This window comes from Lynx canadensis, chromosome C2 (assembly GCF_007474595.2).
Source record: "Lynx canadensis isolate LIC74 chromosome C2, mLynCan4.pri.v2, whole genome shotgun sequence".
Classification (NCBI taxonomy): domain Eukaryota; kingdom Metazoa; phylum Chordata; class Mammalia; order Carnivora; family Felidae; genus Lynx; species Lynx canadensis.
Genome location: NC_044311.2, coordinates 150808380 through 150821133, shown reverse-complemented (window position 1 = coordinate 150821133; position 12754 = coordinate 150808380). Strand labels below are relative to the sequence as shown.

The 12754-nt window shown below is 41.1% G+C and overlaps 1 pseudogene; it reads left to right on the top strand.

The window, feature by feature from the left end:
- Positions 1–11939: 11939 nt before the first annotated feature.
- Positions 11940–12031, top strand: LOC115524342 (annotated as a pseudogene).
- The last annotated feature ends 723 nt before the right edge of the window (positions 12032–12754 follow it).

Sequence of the window (12754 nt, the reverse complement as noted above, 5' to 3'; positions counted from 1 at the left end):
GTCATGATCTCATGGTTCGTGAGTTGGAGCCCCCATCGGGCTCTGTGCTGACAGCTCGGAGCCTGCTTCGGATTGTGTCTCCCTGTCCTGCTCCTACTCTGTCTCTCTCTGTCTCTCAAAAATCAATAAACGTTAAAAAAAAATTATTCTTATTTTAAGATGCTCTACTCATGTTCTTCATGTTCTTTTTGGAAAGTTTGTATCTTTTAGGATAATTCTTCTAACTGAACTGATAACTGAAATCATAATGATGTCTGGTGATCGTTTAAAAATAATTTGAGTTGGGGAACCGGGTGGGGTTATAGGTAGAAATAGATGAGCCAAAAGCTAATGAGCATTGAAGCTGATGGATGAGTCTGGGGAGTTTGTGCTATGAGTCTTCATTATCTGTTTGAAAATTTCCATAACAGTTTTTAAATAACTACCAAGAAAGCAAATCTTCTCACAACAGAACAATAAGGGAAGCGAGAGAAGCCAAAGTTTGCCCGTCCCGTTTTACACTAGGCACCCCTTTGGGGTTTTGGGGTAGAAATAAACTCTTAGAGTTTGAGGTAACCGTGAAGAATGGAAATGGGAGAAGGAAGAAGGGTCTCGATGCTTTTATATTCCCCAACAATGCTAGTATCGCCACGCATTCGAATAATGTTTCACAGTCTCAAGTCCTTTCTGTCTCACTGGATCTTGGAAAAACCTGGTGTGTATATTCGTTGTCATCTATGACACTTGATGAAATGTCGTCATTGTGTTGTGTTCGTGTTTGTTTTTGTTTTTGGATGATTTACTTTAAACCTCTGGAAATAGACTCTTGCTTCTTTATTAGTCTCATAGTTGATACTTACGGATTTATTTCCTGTTCGAGTTTTGCGTGGAAGACAGCCTGCCGGTCTATTTACGATATTAGAATTCTTAAATGCTCCCCTATCATGATTTGGAGCAGTTTTCTTTTTCCTCTTAGCTTCTATTGGGGGGGGTGGTGTACAGGGGAAAAGCCATTCTTATTTCCTTTGAGCCCACCCAGCTCTTTTATTTTGTGTTTCCCCTTATCTCCCAGGCTTCCAGCAGGAGTTGTGAAGCCATCAGAAGCGTTCTGTTCTTTTAAATCCCTTACCAGCTTTTCCTTTATTAGCCACATTATCCTTTACCTCTTTCCTGTGACAGCTTTTGAAACACAAATTGATGAAGCCATGCCTTTTGTTATTTAAATATCATACACATCAACATTTACAAGTGTATTACAAGAAGATTGAAACCCAATACCGTACCCTAATTCTGACAAACGTACACCTTTGAAGAAATACCACTTTCCTTTCCCCCTTTTTTGGGTATCTCGGGTTCCAGGATTCTACCCTCCTAGCGCGCGAAACTACCAGAGGCTCTGGTATTAAAAATTCCAAACTGGTCACAGACCTTCAGCGAGGTCAAGAGCAGTAAACACCTTATCTTTATAAGGGCAACACATTCTTAAGTTAATACGAAGGCCTGGATGTATTTTGCCAGCATTGGTCTTTATGCAATCACGGGACCACCGTTTAAGGGTGCAACCAACTTCTATGCCATAGGAAGATCATCCTTTGAGGGTCTCTAAGCCGAGCTCTGGTGGGGAAGGGATCCCTTGGGTGAAGGCTTCCCTGGGCTCCGACAGGAGTCACCCTGTGACTCTGCAAATATTAAATATAGCCACATGAATCACACTACAAAATTCCAGTCCTGAAATCTGGTGTCGGGCATAACAATTTGTTCTCTCTCCTTGCTCATGAATAACAAAGAATCAATTGAAGAAATTTTGGCCTGTCTAAAGAATACCCTGATGTTTTTTTTCCTCCCTGGAGGAGACACATTCTGTATTTGACATGACATATGCTTCTCAAGTGTTATTTTGTTTCATTAATCTTTGAACTAAATTGTCAGTCCTTGTAAGTAGAAAGACATTTCCCCAGAACCCTCCTGACTCATGCTAAGGGTACACAACAGCTGATAAACTCTAGTGACCTCTGAGGAGACAGATGGGCTGTGTGGCTTTCAACACCCACGTGGCTTTCTGGACCGTGGGTGACAACATAACCCAGGTTAAAACGTTCAGCAAAAATGGGCAGACCTTTTCCAGACGTGTTAAGTCGAGAGCAGGGGCTGCATTAACCGGTTCTACTGTTCTATCAAATCTCTTGGTTTTAACTTTCCTCTCCCTTATTCTTTCTCATTTGTTTATGCCCGTGTGTGTTTCTCTTAATAATTACAAAGTAATGCAGGCTCATTGCAAGAGTAACAACGGCTAACATTTATTGATGGCTTCTCAGGTGCCAGGCACTCTAGGAAAAGCTTAAAACTCTCACCTCACTTCATTTTCAACAACTCTTTGGGGGAGGTAATATTATCTCCAAATTACAGATTAAAAAAGCTTGGATGTACAGGACTCAGAAAGTTTATCACCCATTCATCCTTCCTGAAAAAATTTCCTTTGGGGAAAAAGCAAGGAATCCAAGAAAGAGAATACAATTCAAAACATGTAAAAGTGGTGAGAAAAATAAAGCAGTAAAATGTATACTTAAATCTTAAGGTTACGAGATTTAAGAAAGGGTTTTAAGAAGACAAAACAGAGTAATGGGAAAAGAACTTAAGTGATAAACTGGAACTAAAATTTCAGATTATTGCTACAAAACATGAATTGCTTAAGATCTTGTCTTGTTTCCCCCCAAAAGTTACACTGACTCATTCTAAGCGCTGGTAGAAAAGCATTATTAAAAGCTTTCATTAAAATTGAGGGCCATCTCCTGCAATTGTCAAGGTCATCAAAAACAAGGAGAGACTGAAAAGGAGTCAAGTCACAGCCAAGAGGACAACTGAGGAGCGGATAAAGAACATTTGACAAAAGCTGAAGAAGTATGAATAAAGTATAAACTCCATTTAACAAAATGTCTCAATATGGGATCGTTAATTTTGACAGACGTGCCATGTTGAGTATACAGGAACTCTCTGTACTGTCTTTGCCATTTTTCTGTAGATCCAAAATTACTCTAAAATAAACATTTTATTAAAAAAAATAAAACCAACCTCATACAGGTGTTGTAAGGATTAAATGAGATAATCAATACAGAAAGATCTGTGCAGGGACTAGAATATAGTAGTTATGTGAAAATGTTGGGGTTCAGAGCGAACAGTCGAGAAAGAATTCTTGAGGCATCTTCACTGCAAAAAGGGTGGTTTGATTAAAGGACAGGGACAGGACCCCGGGGGCGGAAAGAGCTGCACTGGGGTTGTGAGGAGTGACTGATTATTTAATTTCAAGTTGGGAGGGCGTTAGGGATAGCGGAATTTGGAAGCAAGGTTTCCAGGACCTTGAGGGGACTGGCAGCTATTAGGAAAAGGTCGTTTTACCGCTGTCTAACAAAACCTTCGTCCTGAGACCCTTCAGATGTAGATCAGTGGGCCATATGCTTGGAAGATGATTACTAACGTAAATCTTGGGGGCTAGAGAGAAAGGAAGTTTCCAAAAGAATTTTTATATGTTAAAGGAGACTTACAGGATCCTGGACGTCAGGCTAATGTTAAGCTGAAGTATTAACATTGAGGGAGTTGAGCTCCTAGAGGAAGGTCACTCTGCCTGTCTCAAGGACTCGTCAATGGGCTGTAAGTTGTAAGGAGATTTTATTTATTTATTTTTCTTTTGCCTTTGTTCTCCACATCAGTAAGTATTCAGTAAATATGAGTTTTTAATAATGATTTAAAAATTAAGGGCTGTCAATAGAAGAAAAGGAATAGAATGCATATTTTTCCAAACTATGGGAGAAGTAGAAGACTTAAAGAAAATTCAAGAACCCAATAAAAATAGAAAAGTTAAAGAGCAAAGAAAGTAATGTAAATAAAAAAACGTAAGGGGGCGCCTGGGTGGCTCGGTCGGTTAAGCGTCCGACTTCGGCTCAGGTCATGATCTCACAGTCCGTGAGTTCGAGCCCCGCATCGGGCTCTGTGCTGACAGCTCCGAGCCTGGAGCCTGTTTCGGATTCTGTCTCCCTGTCTCTCTGCCCTCCCCCCACTCGCACTCTGTCTCTCTCTCTCTCTCTCTCTCTCTCTCAAAAATAAATAAAAGTTAAAAAAAATTAGCATCGGGGCGCCTGGGTGGCGCAGTCGGTTGAGCGTCCGACTTCAGCTCAGGTCACGATCTCGCGGTCTGTGAGTTCGAGCCCCGCGTCAGGCTCTGGGCTGATGGCTCAGAGCCTGGAGCCTGTTTCCGATTCTGTGTCTCCCTCTCTCTCTGCTCCTCCCCTGTTCATGCTCTGTCTCTCTCTGTCTCAAAAATAAATAACGTTAAAAAAAAAAAAACCGTAAAATAAGACACAAGGACTCAGTAACTACAGTAAATGTGAATGAGCTAAACTCATTATTAAAAAGCAAGTGTCCACACTCATTAGGTTGGCTACTATAAAAAAAAAAAACAGAAAATAACAAGTATTGGCAAGTAAAATGTGCTGCACTCAATTCCAATGTGGGGCAGGCAGGGAGGGGTTCCTGTACAACCACCAAGCAATGAACTCAATTCTGACAGTATCTACCTGGAGATAGCATCAGATCCCACAAGTTAAGGGTTGTGTCTCACAGACTAGCATCCCCTCCTTCAGATGCCAGCGACAAGACCAGGCTGTCACCTGTGCTTCAGTTCTTTTGACCAGAGATGGGAGGTTCCAACAACCCCCGCCTTGGGTTCCATTAAGTCCTAGATTGGCTCACAGAACTCCAGAAAAACATTGTACTTACTAGATCATTGGCATATTACAAAAGATTGTAACGCGGGAGTAGCCAGATGAACGAGATGCATAAGGCAACATGCCCGGGAAGGGCTCAGAGATTTCATGCTCTCTCTGTGAAAACCAATTTCCCCAAATCTCCATGTGTTCACCAACCCGGAAGCTCTCCCAACTCACTCCATTTGGATATTTATCGAGACTTCATTACACAGGCATGATCGATTAAATCATTGGCCATTGGTGATCAAGTGAGTCAATGTCTAGCCCCTCTCCCCTTCCTGAAAATGAAGGGAGTGGGACTGGAAGTTCCAACCCTCTCTAATCACAAGGTTGGCTCTACTTGGCAACCAGCCCTCACTCTTAGGTGGAATCCAAAAGTCACCTCATGAACATATAAAAGACACCTTTACTGAGCAATAAAGAAGTTCCTTAGTTAATTCCAGAAAAGGGGGTAAAGATACACACACACACACACACACACACACACACACGTGTGTGTGTGTGTGTGTATCTTTCCTCAAATATATATTTGTTCTTATAAATCACAATATTATGGTGAAGATGTGGAAAATTGAAACACTTGGGCATTGGTATTGGGAATGTAAAATGATGCTACAACTATGGAGAACAGTATGACAGTTCCTTACAAACCTAAAAATAGAATGACCATATGAACCAGCAATTCCACTTCTGGGTATATATCCCAAAGAGTTGAAAGCAGTCTCGAAGAGATATTTGCACACCCATGTTTGTAGGAGCATATTCACAATAGCCAAAAATGGAAGTAACCCAAGTGTTCACTGATAGATGAATGGACAAACAAAATACAGCATATACATACAACGGAAGACAATAGTATATACATACAGAATGAAGAAGAAAATACATTCTGACACATGCTATGACATGGATGAACCTCGAGGATATTATGCTAAGTGAGACGACCTAATCGTAAAAAATGTTGGGGGCACATGGGTGGCTCAGTCGGTTAAGGTGAAGAGTCTGACTTTTGGTTTTGTTTCAGGTCATGAGCTCATGGTTCATGAGTTCAAGCCCCATGTGGGGCTCTGCACCGGCTGTGTGGAGTCTGCTTAGGATCCTCTCTTTCCCTCTCTCTCTGCCCCTTTCCCTCTCTCAAAAATTAAATAAATAAACTTAAAGTAATGTTGTATGATCCCACTTATATGATGTTTCTAGAGTAGTCAAATTTATAGAAACAAAAACAGAATGGTGGTTGCCAGGGGCTGTTGGGAGGGGAAATGGGGAGTGGTTTCATGGATAAAGAGTTTCAGCTTTGCAAGATGAAAAAGTTCTGGAGATTGGATATACAACAGTGCAAATGTACTTAACATTTCTAAATGTTAAGTATACTTAAGTATACTGTATACTTAAAAATGGTTAAGATGGTAAAAAAAAAATTATTTTTAATTTATGTATTTATTTTGAGAGAGAGAACATGCACTTATGAGCCAGGGAGGAACAGAGAGAGGGAGAGAAAGAATCCCAAGCAGGCTCCACACTGTCAGTGAAGAGCCGGAAGTGGGGTTCAGTCTCATGAACTGTGAGCTCATAACCTAGAGTGAAATCAAGAGTCGGACGTTCAACCGACTGAGCCACCCAGGCACCCCTAAGATTGGAAATGTTATGTTATGTGTATTTTACCAGAATTTAAAATCTCTTTAAAGAGAAGAGTCTTAGACTGGGTGAAAACACAAAAATGCATTAAGAACATTCTGTGTCACCAAAGAAAAGGAAACTAAACAACAATGAGATATTGCTACATACTCATCAGAATGGTGAAAACCCAGAACACTGACATCACCAAATGTTGGTAAGGATGTGGAGCAGCAGAAACTCTCATTCACTGCTGGTGGGAATGCAAAGTGGTGCAGCCACTTTGGAAGACAGTCTGGCAGTTTCTTGGAGAACTAAACACGCTCTTACCACAAGATCCAGCAATTGTGTTCTTTGGTATTTACCCAAACAAATTGAAAACACGTACACACAAAAACCCATATCACGGATGTCTGCAGCAGCTTTATTCATATTTGCCAAAATTTGGAAGCAACCAAGATGTCCTTCAGCAGGCAAGCGGATAAAGTGTGGTCCATTCCGACAATGGCATATTATTCAGCGTTAACATCAATGAGCTATTAGGCATGAAAAGACGTGGAGGAACCCCAAGTGCGTATTAGTAAGTGAAAAAAAAAAAAGCCAATCTTAAAAGGCTATTTATGGTAGGTTTCCAAATATATGACACTCTGGAAGAAGCAAAACCATGGAGATAGTAAAAAAAAAAAAAAAAATCAGAGGGGCGCCTGGGTGGCTCAATCGGTTAAGCGTCTGCCTCTTGATTTCAGCTCAAGTCATGATCTCACGGTCTGTGGGATTGAGCTCCGCACTGGGCTCTGGGCTGACAGCACGGAGCCTGCTTGAGATTCTCTCTCTGTCCCTCTCTCTTTCCCTTTCTCAAAATAAATAAGTAAACTTAAAAAAAAAATAAGTGTGCCAGCAAATAAGACAGAAATGGAGTTGCCATTTAGGACCCACCTCGGGAAGGTCACATGGTAAAAATACTCGACTGGTCAAAGCCACCCCAGATGGACCGGATTCAAAGGGAAGGATAAGACCTAATCTGATGGGAAGACTAGACTGGTCACATTTTAGAATGTCTTGTCGGATGGAAGGTATTTTTGCAGCTATCTTTGGAAAACGCAATGTGTGACATAATAAAAATCAATAACAATACAGAAGATTTGAACAATGCTATTAAACTGATGCGATTAGCTTATGTAGATCCCTGCATATATGTCTGTTAAGTACAAAATACCCACCTTCTGAAGTATTCACGATGTCTTTACCAACAGCGATATATGCTGAGCCATAAAGCAAATCTCAACAAATTTCAACGGGTAAGAATTATATAGAGAATGTGTTCTGATGCGCGACCTGAGCCAAAACCAAGAGGCATACACTTAACCGACCGAGCCACCCAGGCGCCCCTAAGTCATGGGGGCTAAACCATGATTTTAAAAACAGCATGTATCAAAACTTGTGAAACTTCTGCATGTTGCCACGTTGTGGTAAGCGGTACCAATCTAGCCTTCCCACTCTTCCCACTCAGAAATGGCTAGAAAACTTTAAAATATATATAAACTAAATGCTGTCAGATATCACACAATACACAGTGCTGGACTATGAGGTCTTTAAAAAAATTTTTTTAATGTTTATTTTTGAGAGAGAGAGAGAGAGCACAAGCCCATGTACAAAGCAGGGGAGGGGCAGAGAGAGGAGAGAGAGAATCCCAAGCAGGCTCCGTGCTGTCAGTACAGAGCCCGACAGGGGACTTGATCCCAAGACCATGAGATCATGACCTGAGCTGAAGTCAGACGCTTAACCGACTGAGCCAGCCAGGCGCACCTTATTATTATTTTTTAAACATTTATTTATTTTGAGAGAGAGTGCAGGGGAGGGCCAGAGAAAGAGGGAGAGAGAGGATCCCAAGCAGGCTCCACACTGTCAGCACGGAGCCGGATGTGGGGCTTGATCCCACGAACTGTGAGGTCATGATCTGAGCTGAAACCCAAAGTGGGCCACTTAACCGACTGAGCCATCCAGGCATCCCTGTCTCTCCAATCTCGTTGCCACAATTTGCCTTGTGTCATCCCCTCTCTTATGGATCCGAGAAGAGTTGTTAATTTTTTAGTCTGTTCGGCTTTTTACTTATTAGGATGGAGTGGTGGCTTACCAAACTTCTTACATGTAGAACCAGAAAGTGTTAAGTCTCCCTCTTTCATTTCTAACACTAGTAACTTGGGTCTTTTTTTCTTGGTTGGCTTGGCTAGAGTTTGATCAGTTGTATTCATTTTTTTTTTCAATGTTTGTATTAGAGAGAGAAAGACAGACAGCCAGTTCGTGAGTGGGGAAGGGGCAGAGAGAGACAGAGACAGAATCTGAAGCAGGCTCCCAGCTCTGAGCTGTTAGCACAGAGCCTGACGCGGGGCTTAAACCCATGAACCGAGAGATCATGACCAGGACCCAGGAGCCCCATGATAAGTTGCATTTTCATTTTTATTCAGTTTAAAATATTCTAAAATTTCTCTTGAGAATTTCTTCTTTAACCCATGTGTTATTTAGAAATGTGTTGTTTGCTGTGTCTCTCTCTCTCCCTCTACCCCTCCCTCCCCCCCTCTCAAAAATAAATATTAAAAAAAAATAAAAAGAAATGTGTTGTGTAATGCCCAGATAGTTTAGGATTTTCCAGTTATCTTTCTTTCATTGATTTCTAGTTTAATTCCACTGTGGCCTGAGAGGACGCTTTGTATGATTTCTATTCTTTTAAATTGGCTGAGGTCTGTTTTATGGCCCAGAACATGGTCTATCTTAGTGAATGTTCCATGTGAGCTTGAGAAAAATGTGTATTCTGCTATTGCTAGATGGAGCAGTCTATAGTGGGCTTAGAAATAAACCCATACAGGGGCGCCTGGGTGGCTCAGTCGGTTAAGCGTCCGATTTCACCTCAGGTCACGATCTCACGGTTCGTGAGTTCGAGCCCCACGTCGGGCTCTGTGCTGACAGCTCAGAGCCTGGAGCCTGTTTTGGATTCTGTGTCTCCCTCTCTCTGACCCTCCCCCGTTCATGCTCTGTCTCTCTCTGTCTCAAAAAGTAAATAAACGTTAAAAAAAAAAAAATTAAAAAAAAAAAAAGAAAGAAACCCATACAATTATACATGTTTATAAACGTGTGTCCTAAACTACTCTACTCGGGAATATTTTTGCTTGTTTTTGGTTTGGTATGTTTCTAATGTTAAGGCTTTACAATACTAAAACAAACAAAAAAAAATTATACAGTTAAAACAAAACAAAATAAAAAACAAAACAAAAAAAAAGAAATAGACCCATACATGTGTAGTCAGTTGGCATAAGAGGGCAAAGACAATTTGCTGAGGAAAGAGTAGTCTTCAACAAATGGTGCTGGGACTCTAGACAGCCACACAGAAAAGAACGAAGTTAGAGCCCTGCCTTACACCAGGCACCAAAATTAGCTCAAAATGGATCAAAGACCTGAATGTAGAAGCTAAAGTATGAAACATCTAGAAGAAAACAGGAGTAAGAAAATCTTCATGACCTTGGATTTGGCAATGAATTTAGATATGACACCACAAGCACAAACAACAACAACAAAAAAAAACAGAGAGATTGGACTTCATCAAAATTAAAAACTTTTGTGCTCCCGAGAAAGTTATTAAGAAAGTCAAGGGGCACCTGGGTGGCTCAGTCGGTTCAGCATCTGGTCTGGATTTTGCTCAAGTCATGATCTCACGGTTTGTGAGTTCGAGCCCCACATCTGGCTCTGCACTGATAGCACAGAGCCTGCTTGGGATTCTCTCTCTCTCCTTCTCTCTGCCTCTCCCCTGGTTGCTCTCTCTCTCTCAAAATAAATAAAGTTTAAAAAAATTTAAAAAGTGTTTCTTTCTGAGGGTCCTAGGCCAAAATATTCAAAGCCATTGATTTAATATCTGAAGTTATTGTCTGAACATGCTAAAACAGGTGCCACAAAATGTTTCTTACGTCTGACCTTGAGCAATTTTACCTTTTACCGTGTTAGTCTCAAACAATTATGTTATGTATAACTGTATTAGGCTTTGTTTCATAGCCAGTTACATCTATAGAAATACAACCCATAGAAGAAATTATGGTTTGAAAAGCCTTTCTATTTTTCTTTCCTCTTTTTAAAAGTTTTTTTATTTATTTTGAGAGAGAAACAGCACGAGTGGGGAAGGGATAGAGACAGAGGGAGAGAGAGAAGAATCCCAAGCAGTCTCCATGCTCTCAGTGTGGAGCCCGAGAGGGGGCTCGAACCCATGAAACTGTGAGGTCATGACCTGAGCCAAAACCAAGAGTCTGACACTTCACCGACTGAGCCACCCAGGCACCCCAAGCCTTTCTGTTTTTCTTTACAATATTTAAACTCCTTTGTTGAATAGCTAGATGAAAATTTAAATACTGTTAAATATTTAACATACTTAAATATTTTGAATATTTGAATTTCCTTAGAACATTATTTTAAGGTCTGAAATCCGCAACTTAACTGACATTTACCTTGGGTTGGGGATGAGAAGTGATGGAGGGCCTGATCTAGGTTTTACTTCTTATTAATACAACCTTGTCTATAAAGGAATACGGCTCCATGGAAAAGTGATGTCAACTATTAATTGGTTTATTGACTCGGCTATAATATTTGCTTTATTTTCTCATGGCGTAAATATTTCATAACAAAAAGATTTTTAAATGCTGTCCTTGTAATTCTAACGTTTTAGTGCCATTTAATTCACGAACACCTGAGATGTAACTAAGGGGGTCATTAGGTTCTTGAAGGGAGAAATAGTTTTTGTTCGTTTTTTTTTTTTTTTTTTTTTTTAGTCTTGACGCATTTTGATGAAAAAATGTCCTTACTATGACCTCCTGTTTCCATGAGATAGAGAGCAGGTCTTTAGTCTTTGGAAGCAGAGGAGCCCGAACTTAGACGGTAGAATATGTTGTTTTGAGTACACATGTGTCATACGAGAGCAAAAGCCTACCGTGGAAAGACCAGTCAGGAGGGCAGTGTTGCAAAGTCCAATCAAAGGAAACCCCTCCCTCAATCTGAGAAGTTGTGCTGTGAAAGGAATGGACGTTCAGACACTAAAAAGGAAACTGAAGACTCCTGGTCTCGGAGGTGGGCCCTCAAATGTGTCCACGGTGTGAGAGTAACCGTGAAATCGAGACAGCAATGGGTCAGGCAAGGAGCGGATGGTCTCCTTGGGTCCTCTGACAGACAATACTTTGGCCACCTTGAAAACGGGTAGGCCCGGAGGTGAAATGGACAGCCACACTCAAAAGGAAAACTAAATATTCCTCCTCGGATCCAACCCCCCCACAAAACCCACTCTTAACCATAATGAATATATAAAGAATCATCAGACACTCTGGAATACTCAACAGGCACCCTCCCTCCTCCTCCCTCCTACTCGCTCCTCTAAATAAGAAGGTACGCACAGATACAGTGAGCTTTTTGGAGACGTTGGAGAACTCTCAAGATGCTTTATTTTCTGACACGCATGCTTTCAACCTATTTGGAAAACGTTCTACTTAGAGCAATGTTTCTCACCCTTAAATCCACCAAATAATTTTTAATAAAATAAAAGCCACTAAGTATATTGTGCTGGCTGTGGCAGCACAAATACTAAAATTGGAACAATACAGGCAAGATTAGCATGGCCTCTGCACAGGGGGACACACAAAAAGCTATTTAGTACAGGGGCGCCTGGGGGGCTCCGTCAGGTGATCCTCTGACTCTTGATTTCGGCTCAGGTCATGATCTCACGGCTCGTGAGTTCGAGCCCTGTGTCGGGCTCTGTGATGACAGCACAGAGGCTGCTTGGGATTCTCTCTCTCTCTCTCTCTCTCTCTCTCTCCTTCCTCCCCCATACTCACACACACACACACACACACACACACACACTCTCTCTCTCTTTCTCTCTCAAAATAAATAAACAAACATTAAAAACAAAACAAAAAACACTACTAAGTATATAGTTAAATGTGGTTTGTTTAAATTTGAAAGGCAGCTATAGATCTTAGCATATTTTATTTTGGATTGCATCAGAGAGGAGTTGAACACAAGCTCTGAGATGTTATTTTCATTCAAAGGAAGGGGGGTCATCCACAGCCGGCATGTTTTTATTCACACGCTAGGTACATGCTGCACAAGACCCATTCCCGTGAGAGGTGACTGCCTTTGGAGGCTTACTTTTAAGATCGCTAATTTAAGAAGTTTCTTCTTACTTTTGAGTGTCGATAGTTTTCGTGTTCTTTCAGAGGTATTCCCCTGAAAAAATTTCCATCCTTATTTTTAGAGTTTCTTATTATGGAAAAATTGAAATATATGCAAAAGTAGACAGACTAGCACAATGAACCCAAGTCACCTAGACTCAACAGTTATCAGCTCAAGGTCAGCCTTGTTTCATCTATGCC